General features: G+C 51.1%; 1 pseudogene; it reads right to left on the bottom strand.

Annotated features, from left to right (window-relative positions):
* Positions 1 to 304: 304 nt before the first annotated feature.
* The window catches only part of LOC135891988 (adhesion G protein-coupled receptor E2-like), a 1,091,233-nt pseudogene continuing 1,085,537 nt past the window's right edge, over positions 305 to 6,000 (bottom strand).

The following is a 6,000-nucleotide window of genomic DNA, read 5'->3' as shown; positions in this document are numbered from 1 at the left end:
TTTCCCAGTACAGGTAACGGAGCCAGAGGAAATTCCATCCAGTGCTAACTCTTCATTGGGTATGGCCCATCTGCACTGACAAGATTTCCACCCAGGTTTTGGTTTGCAAGCCTCCCCAGTTGGATAATTACCTGAATTTGTGTCAAAGCCAACACCTTCCCTGCCCATTCCACAGTGAGTGATGCATGGAGCTTGCAAAGAAGCAAAGGGAAGGGAATGTGGAGGTGCACAAGAAAGGAGGAGTTCTGTGCTGGGTTCTAGGAGACCTGGGATTCCCCCTTGATTTGGATGAAATTGAATCTCACTAAGACTCCCAATGCTGTTCTCAGATGGATTAAAACAAGCATGTGTCACTCAGGGGACAAGGCACCTCAGGAGCTACAACAGACCCTGATGGATGCGACTTTTGGATGCTGGTATTGGAACAGAATAGAGGATCTCTTACCATCTTGGTGCTGATAGTGACAGTGGACACGGACAGAGTAAAATTTTGAGTTGTGGGGCTGGTTTTTCTTGTGCCTTTAATCCATCTCCTGTACTCCTCTCTCACCTGGAGAATAAGGGACATGGTCACTACATCATGTAACTAACACCCTCAGACCAGGCCACTGCTAGCCCCGTGAAGTCACTGGGTCGCTGATGACGCGCCATGGGCATTACCTGGCGATTGAGGAGACAGTGCACCAGGAAGATGAAGACTCCTTGCAGGCTGTTGACAATGGTGAATAAATACGCCATGACCATTTTTGCTGAGCCAACTTGGAAGAAACCAAGACTCCACGTGCAGCTCAGAATGAATAGCTGGGCAATAGCTTTAAAAGTCAGTAGTCTGGATAAAGGCAGATGGAGAGATCCTGTTATAACGACCCTATGGTGAGTGACTGAGTCAGGGGGCTCTGGGTGGTGTGGAGCAAAACAGCTGACACCCGCTTTACTGTGTTTTAGGGTTACTGTCAAGACAAACAGAATGGCAACTTACGCCTATGAATCTGAATTACAATATTGTGCCCAACCATCTTCCCCCCACGCACACCTTCCCCTCCTATAGGTGGCTCTTCCAAAGCAAATGGTTAAACCACTCATTACAGTTTTGTTTTTAATCCCGTCACATGTTTTGTTTTTAACCCCTTCACATCAAGTCCTGGGAATGTGACAATCAAGTGGGAACAGGATATTAGGGTCTCGGGAACCCATCTATGTTGTTCCATAAATAGACAGGGGGTTGCTACAGAGCAACAGTAAGCCACACTTGCGTTCCTCCTCAATGGATGGCACTTTTCCTCGACAGTATCCACAGCCCCAGGGAAAAGAGATGAGTTTCCTCCCTAAGTAGCACATGGCCCAGCTCTGAATATCAGCACAGACTTGCATTTCTCCTTACACAGCACTAGGCACATGCAGTAAGTAACACCATGGCTTTCTGAAGCCTCAACATTCTGATCTGGTTCCAAAATCTTCTTCCCCTCTCATGTCTCCATCCAGCACTCCCAGCTGGCAGCCCTGATCTTGTTCCTCCCAAACAAACAGATTTCATAATGACTTCAGTGGGCTTTGGAACAGACTGCAACTGTCATCTCAATATCCATCCAGGGACCAACATGATGCACATGGCAGAAAAGTAACTCCCATGATGATCCTTTACTGCCATCGACCTCTCCTCTCTCCTAACCTGTCCCTTCAATTGCCACAGATCCCTGGCTGTGCTGTGTCTGATACAGCATACCCTTATTCATGCAAATTGTCCTTATTTTGGCAGATGGTCCCATGGACAACTTTAGGACTCATGAGTAAGGGACTGCTGATGTGACTTGGGGTTTATCAGCTCCTTGGGCAGTGAGACTGTTAGTCTCTCATCAAGCAGAAGGTCGCCAAGATAACCTGGAAACCTTACAGTGCCATGTGCTCAGCTGTATGGTGGCAGCAATCTGTGCTGAATCCCACCAGAATTCCCATACAGGAGGCTCACTGGACCCTTCTAGTATATTTAGCGCTGTCCTACCTGGTGTCTTTGAGAGTGGACACATCTTCATTAAGGGAGGAGAGTTTGTCTCTCAGGATCCAGAGGGTTACAACAAAAAATGTTAAATTTATCTGTGGAAACAGCATGAAATATTCCTTGTAAAACATGCCAGCCAAGGCCAGTCTCTCTGGCTGAGGCATGGAACAGTCCTATGGGATCAGACTGCTGCACACCAGTGACTGCTCGTCAAGGTGGGCCATACACCATTCCCTGCCAGATCTTGGTTCCAGGCCGTGCAGGGAACAGTTGGCATAGGCAGGGCTGCAATGGTGGATATAAACTGGCCGTGGGGAAGTTTAGGCTTGAAATTAGAAGAAGGTTTCTAACCGTCAGAGGGGTGAAATTTTGGAACAGCCTTCCGAGGGAAACGGTGGGGGCGAAAGACCTTTCTGGCTTCAAGATTAGGCTTGATAAGTTTATGGAGGGAATGGTTTGAAGGGATAATGTGATTTTAGTCAATTAGGCATTAACGGGCCATCGCGGGTAAAATGAGGGTCCGGCTGTAGAATCTTGCCTGTATGCTCGGGGTTCTGCTGATCGCCATATTTGGGGTCGGGAAGGAATTTTCCTCCAGGGTAGATTGGCAGAGGCCCTGGAGGTTTTTCGCCTTCCTCCGCAGCATAGGGCAGGGGTCGCAGGCTGGAAGATTCTGTTGTGGGTGGGTCAGCTTTTGTGGCCTGCATCATGCGGGAGGTCAGACTAGATGACCATATTGGTCCCTTCTGACCTTAAAGTCTATGAGTCTATGAGTCTAATGCATCACATGTGATCATACAGCCAGAGGGCTACATTCTGCTCTTATCTGAATCTGGAGTGACTCCACTGATTCCAATGGAGTCTGCAGTTATTCCAGATTTAGTGCCGTGCAATTTGGCCAAAGCTTCTAGATCCTGTCTATAGAGTATTCCCTTCAATTCTGAGGCTGAAATTAATTCTTAACCTGCTGCCTGAGATGGGGAGGAATCTGCAAGGACATTTGCTACCTTTATCTCTTGCAACACATGTACCCTTCCATCCTCAAACTCCCCAGGCTGCAGCCACCTTCCCTTCCCCCATCACTTGGGTTATTTACCAGCCAGGCCGGACAAGGGAAGGGACAAAACTATCCTCATTCCGGCAGAGGTTCCACTTGCTTCCAAGGCAGCATTGTATGGGTAATGACATATTATAATTAATCGTATGATGGTAGCACCTAGAGGCTCCAACTGAGACTGCACTGGGTTCTGTACTCACACCTAGAAAGGGGCAGCCCCCGTCCTGGAGCATATGTTAGCAAAATAATGAGGCAAGACCACAAGTGCCGACTTCCCCCGGGACCCGGGGTGCTCAACCCCCAGCCCCACCCCCACCCAACACTTTGTCCCAAGCCCCCACCCCACCTCTTCCCACCTCCACTTGGCCCCAAGCCCCACCCCCACCACACCTCACCCCTTCTCCAAGCCCCCGCCTCTTCCCACCCCCGCCCCAACTCTTCCCACCCAGTTCCGCCCCCTCTCCCCCAGCGCCTCCTGCACACCACAGAACAGCTGATTGCGGCAGGCGGGATGGAGGGGAAGGAGTTGATCAGTGGGGCCGCTGGCAGGTGGGAGGCACGGGGTGGGTAGTGGGGGAGCTGGCTGCCAGTGATCATCCACTATTTTTTTTCGGTGCCTATGGGCAAGACAGACAAAGGGTGGGAGGAGAAACAGAGGTACAGCGAGGGGAAGCTACTTCCCAAGTTAACACAGCAGGCCAGTGGCAGAGTCAGGTCTCCTGACTTACAACCCAGTGCCCAACCCTGACTCCATTCGCCCTGACTGACTCCATAGAATGTAGGCTGTTGTGTTAGGGGGAAATCCTGCACTGGCCAAAGAGGGGTGGATGAAATGGGATCTTATAGGCCTCTTTCATCTTAAATTCTCTGGGAGATATTCTTCTCTTGGCTCCACTGGAGTCCACAGGGTTGCAGAGGTGAGAGGAGAATGGGGCCCTGTGGTTCTGTGAGGTACCCACCAGGATTATGGCACAGACTGGACCCAGGAAGCTCCAATGAAAGCCTTTATCCAGGCTGAGCCAGCAGCTACAGGGAGGGAGGAAGAAGGTGACTTTAATGGGATTACTACCCTTTTTCAGCCCCGGGGGCAAAGAGGAGGTATCACAGGGCAGCTGGCTCTCAAAAGCGAGATGGATCTCAGCCTGCCTGTGACATGGCTGACTCTCTTGCAGGCAGCAGGCAAACAGCCCTCCCCATCTACCTCAGCAACTGCTGCTTTCAGCCACCACTTCCTCTTCCACCTCCTCAAATGACCCTTTCTGGTGGATGGGCGCAGTATTGATGGAGGGCCAGACATGCAGCGGATGGACATTGGCCTCGCTGCACTGAAGGAAGTGGAACTGCCCTGATTTACACCAGCTGAGGATCTAGCCTGGGGTGTCTAGAACACGCCACACCCTGTTTTAATAGAGTCGCTCACTTTAGAGAGGGGATCCACAGGGATTTGTACACAGTAAGAAGGTGCATTTGTTTCCTACCCACCAGCCCCACAAACCCAGCCTGGGAGCTGGGAGTCAAGTTGGGATCTTTCTGGCTTGTTCTTCCGCATCATCAGTGGGGTGAGGGGTGTAGATGTCTGACAGGTGGGCAACTCAACTGCAGCTTAGTGTCCCTGGGGATGGGAAGAGTCCCAGGGGGACATTCAGCTCCCAGGCAGGGTGAGCCGGGAAATCTAGGTTCAAGTCAGACCTGGGGTGAGCCGGACAACCGCATGGAAGCCACATCCCAGCTCTCCTTTGGGATGGGCGCTGCACGTACTGTTTGGAAGTTCCGTAGCCTTCAGGATTCACCGCTGCCGAAATAGCCACCACCAGGGCTGGGAATCCATAGCTGAACGGGTACATGAATCTCTTCTTGAACCGGCTGGCGCTGGTGTAATTCACGACCTTCAGGTTCCTGACGGTGAGGAAGAGGTGCAGCCCCTCCAGGAACATCCAGGTGAAGCAGGCCAGGAAGAGGTAGTGTAGGAAGCCAGCAATTACAGCACACACCACCTGAGGACAGGACAAGAGAGAGCTCTGGGACACTGCTTCCGGGAAGGGAAATACTGAATTTGGAGGTGGGAGGACTTTGGGGGGGATCACATAGGGCACATCTCTCCAGTTATGGAGCTCTCCCAGAGACAATACGTTCTTCAGTCTATAGGGGGCTTGTCTAAGGGCAAGCTGGCTGGCCCTTTCAATCATTCAGAGTCCAGCCCGGTCCTGATCTCCACTCAGAAAAGATGGTTTCTGGGGGTTGTAGTTCCCAAATAAATCATGGAAATTGTTGAATACTGTGAATCCTAGGAAAGGGAGCAGGGATATAAACAAGTTCCTGGTCCTCATAATAGGGAGAGACCTGGAGGGTGTAGGTTCTCTTCTCTATATCTGCTTCAGGGTATAGGTGTCTTGCATCTGCCCATCAGTCTGGGGGCAGAGAGAACAGGCAGGGTACTGTGATTCTGGAAATCGGGGTTCCTTTGTCTGAATGATGAAGGAAGGAGCCCACAAGGAAAAGGGAAGGACTGGTTTCACCCATAGAGATTTCTTTTGGAGGGGAATAAATAATTATTTATGCGGGACTAAAGGGCATGGAATAAATGTTACCATCCAGCTGAGGGTATAAAAAGGTGCTGGGGTGAGGGGAGCTTTAGAAATGGTGACAGAGGATCTGGACACAGCTCAATTTTAAACCAAGAATAAAAGTGGATAACAGACCCGACTGCGGGTGCGGGTCACCGCAGTGAGGAAGAGCAGGTCGGCCAGGAAGAGGCAGAGGCAGAGCTGCAGGTGAAGGGAGGTGCTGACGTTGCGGATGGAGCGGCACAGGAGGAAGGTGAGGATGGCGAGGAGGAGGCACAGCAGGGAGAGGGTCAGTCCCACATAGGTGATGATGGTCAGTGGGTCACTCTCCTGTAACACAGCAAAGGGAGAGTCACTAGTGAATCCTGTGATGCCATATGGGA

The sequence above is a fragment of the Emys orbicularis genome, chromosome 19, assembly GCF_028017835.1.
Source record: "Emys orbicularis isolate rEmyOrb1 chromosome 19, rEmyOrb1.hap1, whole genome shotgun sequence".
NCBI lineage: Eukaryota > Metazoa > Chordata > Testudines > Emydidae > Emys > Emys orbicularis.
The sequence above is the reverse complement of the archived record's forward strand: the minus strand, read 5'-3'. Positions and strand labels throughout refer to the sequence as shown.